At 39.1% G+C, this 18,666-nt stretch overlaps 1 protein-coding gene and 1 pseudogene across 1 annotated transcript in view; one reads left to right on the top strand and one right to left on the bottom strand.

The window, feature by feature from the left end:
* The window catches only part of STXBP6 (syntaxin binding protein 6), a 170,480-nt gene that overhangs the window by 82,946 nt on the left and 68,868 nt on the right, over nucleotides 1-18,666 (top strand). The window lies entirely within an intron of this gene.
* On the bottom strand, nucleotides 3,808-3,926 carry LOC111729791 (annotated as a pseudogene).

Here is an 18,666-nt window from a genome sequence, read left to right on the forward strand (position 1 = left end):
TTTTTTTTTTTTTTTTTTTACACATTGGCTAACATCGCAAGATAGCAACAGGATATTCAAGGTGTACTTAACGCCTATTTATCTTCACAGGGAGCAGCACTGTGAGAGAGAGACTCAGTTTCCCAGTTGACTGCCCTAGTCTTTTTTTATTTTAATTGAGTTCATTTTTGCCTGAAAAGGAAATGTCCATAAGTCCATAGAAGGACCTCATGACTGGTAGAGGCAATCTCTTCTCCTGACTTGTTTTTTAGGCCTAATTTGGATTCGCAATTAACATACTGCCCAAAGGTATCTGCACAGATCTTATGAGCCCTTCGTTAGGAAACTCATTGAGGACAAGGGTATAACTGAGCAAGAATAAAACATGAGATACAAGAAACAAGGATTCAACAAAGAGAGAGGTATTGGTGAAGTCCCAGGATGAAGTCAAAATAGAGCCCAGTATGACAGCACTATATGAGACATGAACAACTTTGCCTGTCTGAAATGTTGTAAGTCTACCATGATGATCAATAGATTGGCTGGGTACAAAATTCTACATTGGAATGATTTTTCTTTGAAATTTTGAAGGTGTAGCCCCATTGCATTCTAACTTCCATTAATGCTATTGAGAAGTCCAAAAAGATTCTAAATCCTGACCTTTTCTACATGATGTTTACTTTCTGCTTTTCTAAAAGCTCATAAAATCTTTTAATCCCCAGTGTTCTGAAATTTTACAATAATTTATCTAGATGTAGTCTCTTTTTATCTATTGTATTTGGACTCAATGGGTCCTTTCAGTGTTGAAATTTATTTCCTTCAAATTTTCTTGAATTACTTCATTTATGGCCCCCCTCCACTCAACCCCATGTCTTTCTGTTTATCTGTCTCTGTCTCTGTCTCTCTCTCTGAAATATTGTTATTCAGATGTTAAGAACCTTGTGATAGATATGGTGAATTATCTCACATCCTTTCCAGCTTCCTTCTAGTTTACTTTTGGGTACTACGGAGACTGAAAAAGAAAATACTGTATCTCCCAGACTCTTTTGCAGCTAGTGTTCCTGATGTGATTTAGATTCATCTGTACTACTTCTGTTGGTAAGCATGGTCGTGGAGGCTTTTTACCCTGAGACAACATTAGCAGATATTCCAGTGTTTGGTCACTAGCTATGTCAGGATCAAGGAACAGTCTGCTTGTCATCCATTTTGCTTGTATGGGTTGTGGCAGGCACAGCCTGGCTTTGGAGCCAACACTAATAGCTGTGACTCTCTGGTCTTGGCAACAATAACATGCTTCTGGATTTGGCAACTATCTGTGGAAGTTTGCTACTTCAGGAAGCAGTCTCCTGGTGTCAGAAGTGGTAGAAGCTCCCTTTGTGGCTTAGTTCTCTGGTATAGTTTAGTATAGTTTCTAATGAAAGTTTAATCCCAAGTATGTTTCTTTAGACCTTCCAGTGATTATATCATTTAACGTATTGTATGAAATAATTTCTGCTAAAACTAACTAGCATGGATTTTGTTCTCTGCAAAGGACTCATCAGTATTGATCAGTAGGATACCCCTGCATTTGTTTCTCTAATTTCTTTTTACTCTCTTTCTGTCTCCTATTTCTATTTTTGAGAGAGAGATTTCCTTAACTTTAGTTTCTAACTACAGAATTGAGTTTTTTAGATTCATATATATGTACACATATAATATCTAAGTATATTTTTTCATCTCTGAATGCTCTTATCTTACAATATCCTGTTCTTGTATTATCAGTAGATCATCTTCTGTTATCTTTCTGAGGGTATCAATAATAGATTTTAAAAAAACTTTTCTTCTTCTTTCATAGTCCCACAGCTTTCTCCAAGTTGCTTTTGGCTCTGTTTGCATCTCTAATTTCATATAGAGACATAGCTCAGTGATCCTTGCTTATCTGCTCAGATTTAAAAGTAGGGCCTTAAAAAGCCCTGAGCATGTGGTTAGCTAGTATTACCTGTGGGCTTCCTTGTAAGGTGGTCTGGCTATGCTGTTTAGTTGGGGAGACCTCTGATATTAGCATCTTCATGGCTTTCTTCTTGTCCATGTTGATTCCCCAGAGAAGGATTTTCCAATCTTCTACTTGTAAAGTATGGGCTGGCTGCCAAAGTCCTGGGAGCAAAGTATGAAAAGAGGAAGGGATCTAAGCGAAGTATTTGAATGTTCTCTCTGAAGAAAAAAGCAACAGCAATAGTTTTTAGTACATTGCCCCTCCCCAGAAGGTGTCTGGTACAGAGAGGGTTGAAAAAGTCAAGCACCATCTATAAAAGCATTGAAGAGGATGGGGCATCTGAATGCTTCTTGAAGAGCCTCTCAACTACTCCTTCTACATTAGCTCCATCTTCACACCTATTTCAAAGGTACCTGATACTGTAAAGCTTTTAGCTTTTGAGAGGTTCTCCACTGTAAATTGGGTTGTTTTTTAGCTTTTCCCCACTGCCAGTGTAGGTTCCATCTTTTGAGGACCTGCCTGGGTCACTTAACTATCTATTTGCTCTCTAGCTTGCAAAGTTTTGTTGATATGTATTATCTCCCATTTTTCTTTGTCTTTGTGGGTTTATGCTTTTAAACCAGTCCCCCTACTGTCATCTTAGTCAGGTTAAAGAGAGACTGCAAGTAAAGGTGTGTGTGCAGTTTCACAGTGTTGACCTGGGAGTTGGTTAACTTTTCTATGACTAATGAAGACTAGAAAGGTATTGATTTTAATTTCCATTTTTTCTCTTGATTAGTTATTAAACTTGCATAGTGTGTATCTTTAAACTGTGTGTTATTAAACTTGTATGTGTGTGTCTAACCTTAAAATAGAACAGAGAACAGCTAAAAGAAAGAAATGCTGTATGTCCTAAAATACACACCGATTTCTTTCTTTCACTGCTAGTAGGGCTTGCTTCAAGCTGCTCCAGTACCAAAGATTTGCTCTTCACCATGATTTGAATATACTTAATGGGAAGCATCTGCAGTCAACATCTCTGTCTTAAACTCCTAGTATAGGGAGAGGAGTGGGGTTTTGCTTTTCTTTTATCGTGTCTTATGTGACGGGAATTTACATTTTCCATCCAGACAACGTGCTTTTTTGGCATTTACTGCTGGGGGTTGTGGCAAATCAGAAATGATTTGCTTGAGTTCAGTGAAACCTTTCACATCAGCACATTCTCACTGTTCTTCATTCCTGGTGCCTAAGCAAAGATTTAATAAACCCTGTTTGCAACACAAAAAGAGAAAAAGGATAATGGCTCTATGGAAAGCCTATTAATGTTTCAGACACTGACTGTTGAATCCAAATATAGATTTTATGAGGGAGGGCTAATTTATATGAGGAGAGTGATTTCCTCTAAAACATAAACCTTTTCATTTTTGCTATGAAAAGAGGGATTAAAATTCAACCATGGACAAGAAAAATTAATAATGGCAGAGTGTCCTATTTTTAATGTTTGGTTTGTGTTTGGAATTTCTTAGTTTCTAGTGGTAATAAATTGACAGGTTCCACATTTTACTGATCTTGAGAAAAAAATCAGGACGGATACATGACTTACCTTTAACAAAAGGTATGGTTAAAAAAAAAAAATCTGTGATGAAACAAAGCACTAAAGGTTAGAGAAAGAGTATATCTAGCAGGTAGTTTAGAGGGTTTTCCATTGAAGCCTTGACTGTCAAGAGCTCATAACTTTGTAGGAGCAAAATATCATTTCTGCCAAAATGTATTCTTACTCTCTTTTTTTTTTTTTTCCTAAGGCGAGGCAACCCTTGGTTGACCTCACAGATTGCAAGGACCTTGTTGGCTTACGATCTCTTATTTTTTTTATTTTTTATGTACAGCACCTGGTCTTCCTAGGCGGTCTCCCATCCAAGTACTAACCAGGCCCAACCCTACTTAGCTTGCGAGATCAGACAAGATTGGGCTCGTTCAGGGTAGCATGGCCGTAGACTTCAAAATGTGTTCTTATTCACGCTTTGAGCCCTGACATCACTTAGGATGGGACAGAAACTAAATGAGATTCTATAGTTCCATGTTAGTTGTTTGGAAATATGGCTTAAGGGGTTCTTATTTTCACTATATGTGTTTGACTGCCTCGTGGGGAGGGTTCAGGGAGAAGGCAGTGTAGATTCAGAACCTATTTGGATTTAAAAAATAGGAAGGTATTTTTGACTAGGAGTTGGGAAACTTGGATTTTAATCTCGATTTATCTGCTAACTAGTTGCACGACCTGAAGCAAGTACTTCTCAGTTGTTTTACTGGTAATTGTTTTAAACTCTGAGTTAGCTAAGATGCATATGGCACAAGAATACAGTGATATAGATTTATGGTACTGTTACTCTGAAAACCAGATTTAATTTCAGTCTGCTTGAAGTGCTGGACAAAGCATAAGTATTTAAAGTTAAATAACATATCATAAAGATGAACTGAATCATTGACATTTGATTGGGCAGTTAATATCACCAAGATTCCAGAATAAAATATTGAGAACATCTAACCTGAGTTGTTGATGAGATCTAGAAATCAAAGATTTCCCAGAGGTAATTATTATGATAACCAACATGTATTGAGTGTTTAATATAAATCAGGCCTTATACTAAAGGTCATTAAAATGCACTCTCTTATTTGTGACCTTTATAACAACTTAGATTTATAGTTACTATTATCATTCCTATTTTGTAGATTAAGTATCTCAACCAAAGTCATACAGATAAGAAGTGGCAGATCAGGGACTTGGAGCTGAATTTGTTTAACTCCAAAGCTAAATATTTTTAACCACTATGTTAAATTTCAAAAACTGGCCCCAATTGAGGATTATATCAAAGAGTAAGCTATCAAAAACAGCCTCTCTTCTCTGTTATGAACTCTGATCCACTGGAGCAAGTAGAATATTCAGCAAATTATATACAAAAAGTGTGTCAGACAGACTTTACTAGTCTAGTTGAAGAGGTCAGAGATCAGAGCAGTTGAATAGAGAGACAAGGCAATGTGTAATCATGGAGGAAGCAGCTAGGAATATTTACCCTGAATAAGAGCAAATTCAAGAAGACTAAGTTCAGTTATCTAAGGATAGTAAATCAAAGGTAAACCAGATTTATTTTCTGGGGCTTGATTTCTGTACATGGAATGAGTGGGCATTTGTCTACGAAAGTAAATTTCCTTTCATTAGGTATGTTCAAGTGACATGAATATTATAGAAGGGATTCCCAGCCAGTGCTTTTTAGGGTCCTCTGAAACCTAAGAATATTTAGAGATCAAAGATATTTAGAGAAAATCATTTTGGATTAAACTGAATGAATACAGAGGATTTCAGAGAGAAGGCAAACCTTGAGCTAATATCTGAAAGAATGGACATCATTCATTTGTGGGTTAACAGGTCAAACTGCTCTTACTAGTAGAGAAACCAGGAGAACCAGAGCTGTACTTGAGTTCATGATATTGGGCAAGTGATCTGTTCTCTGGCCCTTGGTTCCCGCCTCCCCCACCCAACCCTCATCCCTTTGATGGTAGGGCACTGAAAGTGTTGATCTCTAAGGCCTATTCATTTCAGGTCTTCTCAGGGTCCTGAGATGCCTCTCTTGTAGCAAGCCTGCCCAGCCTTCGCAATTTGGATATTCCAAATCTCGAATATAAAAAATAAGCTCTCTGTTCAGGACAATTATTTTGGAGGTGGAGAGCATCACCAGAGTACAAAGACTGGCTTTTTTCAGCAGCATCTGGGAGAGGTGGCAAACAGCTCAGAAAACCCCTCAATTCAAAGATATCAGTTGTGTGTGGTTTTTTTAAAACAATGCTTTGCATCAAAGTGAAAAAGAGAAATATCATAGAAACTCATCCTCTAAATTTTCAGGGATACCACACTAAGTTTTATTTAACCCTGAGCAAGCAGAATGAAGATTTGAGATGATTTCCTTCCCAGTGAATACTTTGTTCCTGCTTCTCGATTCTCCCATGGCCCAGCCAAAGCAGAGCACCGACAGGAAAAGCAGTGAAATCAGCCTTGGAAAATCTAGGAAGGCAGTTTCTTCACTTGCATTGCCTGATAAAACTATGGGAGGCATATTTCCTTATGTCTTTCTCCTGCAGAAACTTAAAAATATTTGTTTTTCATGTGACTTTAGATACAAGGGCAAAAACCACATCAAGGCACAGTAAGGAGCTTTAAATTCAATATTTCATTTTAAGTGTACCTCTCATGGGGCAAAACTATGAAAATAGAGGGTTTGGAGATAGTATTAAAAATAAATGTTACAGATCTGCATGCTTTACTGAATACCTCCATATTTGGGGGAAGTTGGCACTGAAGATTGATTTGCCAGAACTCCTTTGATGCTAAGGCATTCTATGTGGATGTTAGGGGAAAAGACGGAGCAATGCAGTCTTTGAAATGCTACATCAGCAAGTGCTGCCCATCCCTTATTGACTCTTGGCTCAGGTAGGCAAAACTTGTTTTTATTGCTTTTGGAAAGGAGAACTGTATTAGAATCACTGTTCTTTGGAAAACAAGTCAAAATAGGATTCCTTCAGTGTGTCACTAAAATTTAAAATGAAAACTTGTTGAGTTTTCAGAAACGGTGATATTGGTACCTTCTGTTCCTGAATTTCCATCATGAATGGAAGGTGGAAATCAGGAGCCGCTTAACCAAAATTTTTGAAAGTTACGTTTGAAGATATAAATATGTTTTGACATGAGGAAACTGTTTTTTTTCTAGCATACTTTTAAGGAATAAATTAGTACACAATCAGCCATTTTTCACAGAATATAAGCAGCCAGTGGATCCATTGTTTCTCGTGGCATACTGAAGCCTCCCTTTTCTTTTTTCCTCTATAAGACGTGCCCTTTTTGTAAAGATAGCTGGACAGTTACATGCTAAAAAGTGACCGTGACTGTTTTTTAAAGAGGGAAGACAAACTTTAATAAAACAAGATTTTTGTTTTAGTTGTTTTCCCTCCTTTTAAACATAGCCTATTGTTTTTGTCCTTTTATTTGCCAATTATTTAAGAGCTTGTGAGAAAGTTCCAATTCAAAATATTTTTAAAAGACACTCATCTTGGGGAGGATAGGCTGACATTTCCATTAGCTTTTGCAGAAGAATCCCAGGGGTATTTAGACACGATGGAAGAACAAATAACTGGTCAGTAAGTCAACTCTCAAACCAAAGCAGCGAGATGGAGACTTTGGAAGTTTTTTAAAAAATATCTAACAGCAGTCTTTTAAAGTACTCACCGTGGCGACTTTAGGGAGTAAGGAGTTCCCATGTCTAGGTACCTCACTTAAAGCAGACGCCCCTCAGCAGTTTTAAGCACTTGAGGTTTTATCACTCATGTTTACAGTCCATGATATAAACACTTGTGATATCCTTGATAGATCCCTGGAGAGAAAAGGACATTAGGTAAAAACTAAGGAAATCTGAATAAAGTATGGACTTAATAATAATGTATCAACATGAATTCATTCGTTCTGAAAAATGTACCCCCCTAATATAAGATGTTAACAATATGGGAAACTTGATATGGGGTACAAAGGAACTCCCTGTATTCACAACTTTTCTGTAAATCTAAATCCATTCTAAAGTAAAAAGTTTATCAAAAAATAATAGATGCTTATAGAAAATTGGAGATGTACAGAGAAGTAAAAAACAAATTTTTTCATCTTGTCCTAACATTCAGAGGAAAACTATATTTTTATATACTTTACTATATAGTTAAATATGTATGATTTTATAAGTATGAGACATATATGAATATAATTTCCCTTTCTAAAGAACATCTTTCCATGTCATTAAATATGTTATAGCATTCTAATTGTTGTGTAATTTTCATTATATGAAAATATGCCAGAATATATTTAACCAGCCCCTTCTTATTGGAAATTGATGTTATTTCCCGTGTGTCATTATTATAAAAAATGGTTTGACTTAGCCATGTAATTAAAATTTTGTTAACATTCGCTATTTTCTCAGGAACAGATTTTCAGAAATGATATTACTCAAAGAATATGTAAAGTTTCAAAAATGTTGATAGCTTTACAGTACATAAATTTGAATTATATATCAAGTGGAACTGATTCTGTATGAAGGATTATATGAAAAATTGAATTTATAGTGGAGAGGTGGTAGACTATAACTAGTTAGGTAAGAAGTCAAAGAAGATCTGAGGTAAGGCTTTTATTTATAAATTTGTTTATTTTTGAACTTTTACTGAGAACAACTATGGGTGGAGTAGGAAAGTAGAAGAGAAAGATTAAATAAATAAAGCCCCAGTGGGGCATCTGAGTGAGAGCTGAGCAGATACAGGTTAATGCAGTCTTGGCAAGAAGTAGAGCTCTAGAGACAGGTGGAGCAGGTCTGTAATAAGGGGTGCTCATCCCTTTCTGCCGAGTCTGAGGAGGAAGCAAAGGTGTAAGATTCAGGCATCTCAAGGTTAGGTAGGTTGTGGCTGGGCCCACTTTGTTTGGGAAGTCTACCACCCCTCCTCTGCCCTTATGCTCAATCATCCAGAAGAGGGAAGAAGGGTAGGCAAAGATGGGCAGTGGCTGCTTTAAGTAGAAGCCTTTCATGAGATAGGCTAAGATATGGTAGACAGTGAGGGGGGGACCCTGCCTAGGTATGGGGAGGGGAGAACTAATGCCCCGATTTGCACCTTTCAGTCTATAAGCCACTAGCAGCCAATTTGGGGCAAATTGGAATGAACATTCCCCATAAATGGAGATACTCATATATCTGCACTGTGCATCATCCCTCTCCCTCCAGGTACCAGCCCAGATTATCAGTGCTGGGAACAGCCCTCAAGTGATTTCTACTCTGCCTTCAGGGAGTGTAGGTAAACTCCAGCAGAACCCAAATGCCACCATGTCGTGTGTGGCTATAAATGGATGGCAGTAGTAAGTTGCATTTCTGTATTAAGATATGCTAAATTTGCGAATGTCATCTCTGTTGTTTTACTTAGACTTGTCATTCTTAACATTTTGTCTGGTTTCAAGCATTTTCCTGCTCTAAAGTTTAGATGCCTTTTCATGATGTTTTGAGTGGAGGCTCAAATATTGACTTGAGCTCTTTTCTGAAGTCTGCTCCCTGGACAGGGATTTGCTTTCCTGCCATGACTTAAGGAGTATCCAGTGTCAGCTGCATCTGCTAGCTAGAATTCTGACCACCCACCACGGCTTTCAGAAAATGAGAATTTTTTGGAAGTCATAGAGTTCCAGGGAAGGTGTAGAGAGTGCTGCTTCTGAGTTTTACTCTTGAATTAGTGACCCACAAACACTGAATGCAGCCTGAGCCTGTCCCCCAGAATGCCCACTCTCGTTCTGTTCTGGTCAGATATGCAGAAAAATCTATAAGGAAAACAAATCTCCGGACAGCTCTCTGGTGGTAGCCTCACCTGCAAGGCCAAGTGTGTGGGGAAGCAAATAGGTGGTTGGTAGGGAAGGGAAAACAGTGTGAGAACAATGGTCTCGAAACCATAGGATAGTATCTGAACAGTATCTTTGGTTTTGGATTCTCAAAGCAATGAGAAAACACCCTTTCAATGGATGAATGTGGAAAAGCTTATGAAATGTAACTCATCTAACCTTTCAGAAATTGGAACTGCCCACATTCTGCTCTGCTACGTCCTTTCCTCTGCCTGTTAGCCATCCCTGCACCCCCCTTTTTTTTTCTTTTTACACCTGAGTGTACAGCACTAGGTTCATTATAATTGTTGATTCGTGACATGTTCTCATCATTGATCCATACGTGACCCACTTTTACGTATTTGATCATTTTTAATAACATTCATTATTAATGGGAACTGGGCTGTTCCCAGGTTTTTGTTCTTGTGTCTACCTTTACCTTTTTCACATACAGAGCCCAAATTCCCAGTGCCAGATGGCAAAGAGCAGTGGATCACACACCTAGACTGCAGGTTCCACCACTAGAGATGTGGTCCTATTACTTCCTGTCCATCTCAGCTACACCCTTCAGAGGTTCTGCCATCCTACGTGGTTCTCCTCATGCACATTGAACAGAAACTTAGATGGGACGAGTCTCGGTCTTATCTGTGGCAGAGTAAGTGTGTGGAAGTGAACTAAGCAATAGTGTACTCCTGAGGGGTTAGGAATGGGTTTTACATTTTCTGGGAAATTTCTTATAAGCTTTGATCATGTTCCTAGAAACTGCATTTTTTTTTTTTTTTTTTTAATCAGAAACAAATTCCTACTGGGGGCCTAACTCAGGAGGCTTTCTGCTAGTTTCCCTAGGGAATATTCTAAACAATAAAGTGAATTAGTAAGTCTTTTTTTTTTTTTTTGAGGGGTCGGCGGTGGAGGTGCTGGGGAGTAAGTTTTTTTTTGTTTTTTGGGGGGTTTTTTTAGTGTTTTCCCAGTACCCTTTAGCACAAGACAACTTGGAACATGATGAAGAGAGAAGACAAATGTCAATTCAGTAATGTCATTTCTTAGTCTTTCACTCACAGATGCAGCCAGGCCCTTCTCAGAGTACATGGCTGTCAAGCCTAGTGGAAGAAACAGTCCCCATTTAATGGGTGGTGAAAGAGAGGCACACCAAGAGGATAAAAAGGAACAAGAAAAAAATCGTGCAGATATTGCCCCCAAGTTAGTAGCAGGCTGGGAGCAAGGCGGCCAGACACCCGCAATGGGAGCTCGCTGCCCTCCACAGCCCCTCCTGAGCTGCCCCTCAATTGTTTGGGAATCATTATCTCTGCTGGGCTTTTTGTTCACAGGGGTCAGCTGCTGCCAACCAAGAACCTGTTTCTATTTTGTAAAAAGAGGGCCTGGAGCTCAGGGAAAGAAAGGCTATGTGGAGAGGCCACAAACAGTAAAAGGGGAGGAATAAAATGGAGTCTGTCAAGCTGTTGGTATGATTTCTCTCCTTTTCCCCTATCTCTTCTTGAAATAATTGGTGTAGGACTATAATAGAATTGCCATCAAACAAACCCTGAGAGTCAGTTACCTTAGATGGAGGCAAGTAAGTAAAAGTGTACCAGATGAGATCATGGAGTGAGAATGAAAAGAAATATTGATCCAGAGCCAAGAGCCAGCCTAAAACAGGGAAGAGGCAGGAAATTTTTTTTTGGATCAATAATATCTTGATATTAAGTATTTATTCCCATACAAAATGGATTACAGGAAAAGCATTAGGGTACAGAACTCTTTACTCTTACTCTGTTTTTTTCTTCTTTTTAAAGAAGCTATAGAGAAGATACAATGGTCATAAGAAAACCAGTCTTACATATTCTTTTCTAAGCAATATTTAATTATTAATTATTTCGCAGGGATGATGAATTGAATAGATACAAATTTCCTTTTTTGTTAAAAGGAAACTCTTCTAACCTATTTCAATGACATGGCTCCAGTGTTATAAATTTTCTTGGCCATTAATTTTTTATTGTTTATTTTCTTTATTTAGAGTTCACATACTTTTATTTTTTTATAGACTCTCAATAGTCCTTGTGTTTATCAGTTTAAACATTGAGGCCTCTGGTGGTTCTGGTCACAGTATAATGTGAACTTTAAGTACTGTGTATGTTTATAGTCGTTCTTTCTTGCTCACAGTTTCATTTCAGTAAGAATGGGCATAGGTATAATAGCTCCCTTCCTTGTTTATATTGCTCACATAAATCTATTCAAGAAGATATCAAACTACCTCCTAAGGAGAAAGCAATTATTGAATTTGAGTCAGACAAGAGGGCAGAGAGGAGGGAAGGAATGGAGCAAATGGACACAGGTGGGAGTCTGAATATATTACTTCTGAATCACATGAATGTTATTACCTATTTAAAATAAAATATATAAAATAAAATTTAGAAACGAATAAGGAATCAACAGGCACTAGAAGTCATTTTAAATGGCTTTGAGGTGTTTGGTTAAAGATCATTATTAAAAGGCCATTTCATTCAATTGACAGATGTCTAGCTATCTGTCTTCTGGATGCCCTGGTGAGTGGCCAGGTTCTAATATGCTCTTGGCTGTTTAACCGCGTCGTGTTCATAGAGCTCCTACTTCTTGGTATTTCCTATAGGCTTAAGCAATACCTATTGTATATTAGGCCAAATACAAACTTCCTAAACTAAACACTTTTCAGGTTTTTTTAAAGGGGATTTTTGTCAGAGGAAGCCACACTTAAAAAGTTAAAATATATCGATAACCCCAGGTATTTAAGAAAACCAACCAAGCTCAACATCTTCACCTCAAAACACTAGTTAGCTGTGTGTTATAGTGCCAAGGTTCATTCCCTTTCCATTTGTGTCTGATTCATCATTGCTGTTATTTTTAATGTTCTTAAACATTACCTGTTGAAGCTGTTAAAATCCAGTAAATGCCTTCGCATACCCAATTAAATGCCCAATTACCAGTTTTAGGCTCTTGACATACGTTTTAAAATGAGATGAAGCTAGCCCTGCAGCTGAACTGTTCATGGATGATAAATCTCACAGGAAGCAAGATTTTAAGTGTCATCACTCAGGAACATTGTTCCCACAGTTTCAACAGGACCACAAGCACCTCTTTGCTGCTTCTACATCAAACCCTGTGTGCCGTCCTGAACTAGTGTTGAGTTATAGCCGTGGGCGTCCTTTCAAGCAGAGGAAGAAAACTGAGGGCGAGCAGGAGTCACTGGAGCCCGGGCAGGGGCACTGGAATAATTTCCTTTTCAAGAAAATAATAGTGCCTTTGTGTTGAGGCCAGGAAACAAGACTAGGAAGCTTGGAGTTCTGCTTTTGAATATAAATATGTATTTAACAAGATTACTTCCTAAACATTGAGTTTGAGCAGAGGGGAGTATCCAGGATTCTTGGCCAGGAAATAAGTTGTCTTAAAATTCATCCCAGGTCAAGGTAATCTAAAAGAAATCAGCTGCTCTCTGGGTGGTCTTATTTCTGTTCTTCAGAGTGGCCCTTCCCAGTCAGTAGGGCTCTTTTTTTTCAGTTATGGAAGCTCAAGGATGGTTAGAGAGTTCAATCAGATCTGCTTTGCTTCTCTCTTCTTGATCCTTCGAAACTCTACCCATCCTCTGGCTACCATTCAGATGATACTGCTTTCATAAAGAAGCTGCCTTGCATCCACCCAAAACCCAGCCTTCACTCCGCTCTCCCACTCCGTTCACTGTGTGTCCTTTCCCTCCTTCAGATGCCTAATTATACACTTGCTGGTGGTTAAAAAAAAAAATACATATTGTGGTATTTATCATGTCCTGCCTTGTGTTTTTGCACCTAGGGACTTGTCCTTTCTCTCCTAAGAAGCACACTTCCAGAGAAGTTGGGCTGTACGCAGATCACCTTGTCCTTGTTCCCACCTCCCATCTCCTCTCTCTTTCCTCCACCCTCGCCCCTCGTGCATCACTTTTCCTTTGGTTTGCACGCAGTAAATGTTCATCGAATGAACGTTGTTTGTGCCTTCAGATATTTCCAAAAGAGTGGAACAACCACGCTGCTTTATGATCCAAGCGTTGGCAGTCGAAATCCTTCTTAATCGAAAGAGAAAATTTACATAAATGTCTCATATTCAGCTATGATTCCCTCTGGGGAAATTTAGGAAAGTTATGAGCATACCATTTTGCCACTCCCAACAGAACAGCTTTCTCACACCATGAAGCTTCCTTCCTGCCAACACCTCCCTTCACCACCCCTCACCCCAACAGTTCATTAGACCTGCAGAGGGAAACAGCAGGCTGACAGTCTCTTCGATTAAGAATCTCAGATGAGTCTAGAACAGTGACTAAGTAGAAGGAATTGAAGCTATCCTTTGTGTGTTGGACATTTTTAAGTGAATAGATATTTTACATTTTCTGTTTTTATTTGGAAAGATCAACCTTACAATTTTTATCTGGATAATGGTTTACTACGTCTGTTTCTCACTTTATAAGTGAGACGTCTAGAGAATGGGCATCATAATGTACAGTGTGCATTTATGTAACTCACAGAGCCACAAAATGTTCAAACTAGAAGTGGCTCATAGCATCTTTCTAGTCTAGCTTCCTCCTAGAAATGATGAAATTAAGCCTGAATAGTAAAAGGCATGTGTCTAAAATGCCCATAGACAGGTAGGTAGAGTGGACAAAAGAACCAGAGATTTCTGACTCCCAGGTCAATGTGCTCACTTGCTCGTGCTTTCTCTCTCTCTCTCTCCCTCTCCCTCCCTCTCTCCTTCCTCTTTCTTTCTTTCTCCCCTTAGAATCCTTGCTGTGATTTAGCAAGCGGCAGTCCACTGCTAATGGACATAAGGCTCATTCCCCTCATAGAGGAGAAGGGATCAACTTAGTGTCTAGGACAAATCCTGACCCTGTAATGCTGGTTTGGTCCATAATGGAGCAGATAAGGAACGACAGGGTGATTGACTACCAGAAACCTTGGCCTCCACTAGAGAGCCATTTTAATGAACATTTCCTTCTGGCAAGCTATCAGGAAAGAGCATTACCTCCCTCTCAGGAGACAGCAGGTTGAGCTGTGTGGTTCCTTTAAAGAGATGTTTCTAAGACTCCCAACAGGAAATATGCCATGTATTCCCACATAAATTTCCTTTTACTTTGTTGTCTTAGCCAGTAACTCCTCATATCAGAAAAATAGCCATTTAATTAGCTTTACTCTTTCAATTAAGATGACCTTCCACTCATGACAGTGCATGAAGAATATTAGCTTTCTGCTTGGTTTATATTGCGGTAAACAGGGCTTGTTTACATTAGGAGCTAATTTGGCTTCTGGATGTGTTTCTCCAAAGCCTTTCAAGCGTGGTGGCCAAGATAATGTGGATGGGATAGAGCCTGTGGCATAGTGTGGTATGTCAGGGTGGAACTGGAGCAAGAGGCTTTAGATAATCACCTTTTGAACATGCCTGAACAACTCTCTATGGAGAACCAGAGTGGAGGCTAGTAGTATAGTGAATTGCGTTATAACATAAATCTGACATCAGGACACAAGCACTGGACATCAAAATAGGAATGACTATCTCTCTCGTCAACTCCTGCTTTGATATACAGCCTGGAGCCTGCCCCTCTCAGTTCAGACCATATCCAGTAAATCTTCCTTGCACCCTCCAAAGGAAGAGAAAGAGAACAAGCATTTTACCAAGAATAAAGTAGATTCATTCTCATTCATATTCATTCCCTCTCTCCCTCTCTCAAAAATTGCCATTACTTAAAATTTGAAGTTTTCTTTTATGGTGCTTCGAAATTGCTAATTTTCGTTTGCAATCTTACAAATGCTTCCCTTATTTATAGGGTAGCAGACTTAATGGCGGAGGTCTTCAGCATCTGCTCATCGGCAGAATTCAGCACCCCAGCTCTACCGCGTGGGTGCAGCAATCTATGGATTGTTAGGCACGTTGTCTTAGGAACAGAGTGTACACAGGCATTCAGGCAGACACGGCCGGGTCTGTTATGTTTCCACACTGTCCCTAAGAGTTCTTCCCCCACACCCTCACTGTTCCTATCAGTCAAGGGAGAATAAGGACTTTCATCTGCAGAATGAGCCTCTTTCCAAAGGAGCCCTGAAGAGAAGGGAGAAAGTTAATGGTTGTGGTCTAGTACAGAGGAGAATAAACAAAAATGGCATACGGAAGACAGTCACCTTCCCCATACTTCCTACGATAGGAACACCACAATGGCTCCCATTCAGACATGGAAGTCTATTCTCATTTGCCCATTTCACCAGAAACCTGAACCAGTCACATTGTGGCTATTTCCACCTTTATTCTCTTCCCTCTAGAAATGTGGCTTTTTCACCATTCATTCTGCACTTGAGACTCTAAGTGTAGACCACTCCTTCTCTCTGGGGAATTCTGTTTCTTTTCTTTCTTCAAGTCTCCTTTTAGAACTTGCCTCCTCTGAAAATCGCCCTGGTTCTTCTGGCCTGTCGTACCCTCCGTTGCCACTGAAATATGATTACCATTTCTTGCTTGATTTTTTTTTCCATCTAAATATGACCTGAAAAACCCTTGAGAAGTAGAAACTGTATCTTATTTTGCCTAGAGTGCCAAAAAAAAAAAAAAAAACAACTAATTAATAAATAACAACAAGAACCTCCTGCTGTGTTATCAGGGAATACATTTTCATTTGAGGAAGGCCCGTGTGTTCTGAATTGAAAATGTTTGATAATTCTTCACAAATTTGGCTGAAGCTTCCTTTTGCACTACCTGGGGTAGGGAATGTTTCCTGAGCAAATGAATAAAATGATACAATATATATAAAAGAAGTTTAGCCTACAGAACTTTTTAAAAAATGGCAGTTTAGGACTAATTATTTGCTTGCCAACGGCATATTTCCTTTGTGTTCCTAAATTAGCTTTAGTATAGCAAAGTCCTAAAATGAGTGTTACAGAGAAATATCAGACATTTTGAAAAGGGAAAGGAGTGTAGGATAGCCTGCCAAGGAAAGCCTTATGGCAAAGGGAAGATCTGAAGTTGGCCTGTGAAGGATAAGCACAATTTAGATTTGCAGGAGATAGCCTAAAGCATCCCAGGCTGAGAAGTCACAGGGAGCAGAAGCATGCAGACAGAGTGGCCTAGGACATGTGCAAGGCCCTGGGAGGAGCCTGGCTTTTTTGTGGTGTCAAAGCTCTGGTGGAGTGAGTCTTAGAGATTTGGAATGGAAAGTGAGTCTGGATAGCTGAAGAACAGCCAAGCATTTAGTACCCAGGGACCCTTGTGATCCACTGCATTGTATTAAAGAATCAAACATTTGTTTTTCTAAAAATATGTTCTGTGATTTAGACTTGAATTAGCAGGGCTTCTAAGTGGTATTACCCATCAGAACAGCATCTTCTGCGTGTGACAAGATGATTGGCAACGATGGGAAGGACTTGCACCCAGAGCCATTTACACAGAGTTCTTTCTAACTGTGAGGATCTAGAGATGATGGCCTGGCATTGAAAGGGCAGCCTTTGCAATAAATCTGGGATAGACCCTGGCTTCTCCCTATAGAACTCTCAACGACACTGACGTCCTTAGCAGAGGAAGCACATAGCAGAGAAGCATTAAGTCTACTCTTGTAAAAACAGACCACGAAGTGGCCTTTAGGACATGTGTTAGTCATTTCCTCAAAGTCTATTTGGAATTGTCATAGTTTTGCTGGTGCATATAGTCTTGCGATGGCTGTGCAGTCTATGCTGTACAGGATCACATGTACCTTGGAAGTCTGAAATGTGCATGCTCAGCATCACATGTGATCAGTGTCTACAGGTATGAAATCATAGCAGCTGAGAAAAGATTCAATGAAAAGATACCTGAATAATAATGGCCTGTTACTTTACTTGCAATTTCTGACTTGCCAAAATAGGTTTGCATTGCCAGGCACAAATTCACTTGTATTTTATATCTTTTATATTTTACTTTTTATTTTACTCATGAATGAGTATCCTCTGAGGCCAACTTGGACTTCTTCTTCATACTAGAGAGAGCCTAAGAATCTGGATTAGTTGATAGACCAAAATTTGAGTTTGAAGAAATGAATTGTTGTGGGAATCTTGACATAGTTTAGTTTCTCTATTTGTTTAATAGTGACAGTTCCTGGAGAGTTTTCCATCTTCATGAAAGTGCCAGCACCTCTCAGTGCTAAGTTATGCTGAAGACCTAGCAAAGGTTAGTTAAGAAATGGTTCTGTTCACCATGGAGATGTTGGCCTGTGGAGTCAGATGGAGAAAAGTTGGCATAAACTTGTATCTGGTCTAAAAAGTCCTCTATATGGATGTTTGATGAGATAATCAAGAAGTTGATCCTTTTAGCTATTAATGGAACAAGGAAGAGGCAAATGGTGAAGACCCTCAGGTAAATGCAATGCCTTCTATCTCACTTGTCCCAGACAGGTTCTTACAAAGTTTCTGCCTCTAGTAAGTGAGATGAGTATGTCCATGGTCCTAGGCAATGATATTTGAATGGACTAGAACTTAGGTTATGGAAAGACATCAGAGTTTCTGAGTTAGTGATCTTACACTTGGAAAATGTGGTCAGTCTCACCATAAGCTCTCCAGGCACTACCCAGTGGTGAGCCTTGGCTAGAAAGCAGCAGCATGATGCAATAGCCCATGTGCTGGGGATGAGATCTTTTATCATTTGCTTCTGTTGGTAGTAATTCAGCTGGTTGTTGTATTATGAGAGATCTGGTGATCTTTGGACCCCTCATATCATCATCTGGCAAATTCTTGATGTACAGTTTGACAAAGACATCTAGCGCATACTGATCCTCTCCATGGCAGGTGTTCAAACCATGGCAAACTATCAATTGCACCTACACAGATAGACTTCATGCAGAGCCTTTCATTTTGTATCTTTATTTCCAATGCTGCCCTCGCACTTTGAACAACCCCATCCACTGATATTCATAGCATTCATTCAACAAATACTCAGTACTGATGCTTACTGTATGCATGGAACTCTGCTTGATACTTCATTGTTCTTTGATTGTAAGTGGGAGCTGGAGAAGGACAGAAGCAGAAACATTGCCTGTACAGTATTAAATTAGTGAGAATAGGAAATAGCCTCTTTCCCTCAAGGAGCTCAAACTTGGCTTATACCAGCCGTATGAAAATAGTGGCCAAAAGGACACAATAGGATGCAAATATTAGTGTGGCTTATAGAGAAAAAATAGTTTTAAATGTCAGGTAAATTTTTTCTCTAATCTCTTTGAGAATGTGGCCAAACAATGGGTCTATAAATACTTGCAGTAGATAATAAGATAACCGTAAGCATACGGCATCATGGTTTTAAA

Source organism: Pteropus vampyrus, unplaced genomic scaffold (genome assembly GCF_000151845.1).
Source record: "Pteropus vampyrus isolate Shadow unplaced genomic scaffold, Pvam_2.0 Scaffold281, whole genome shotgun sequence".
In the NCBI taxonomy this organism is placed as follows: Eukaryota; Metazoa; Chordata; class Mammalia; order Chiroptera; family Pteropodidae; genus Pteropus; species Pteropus vampyrus.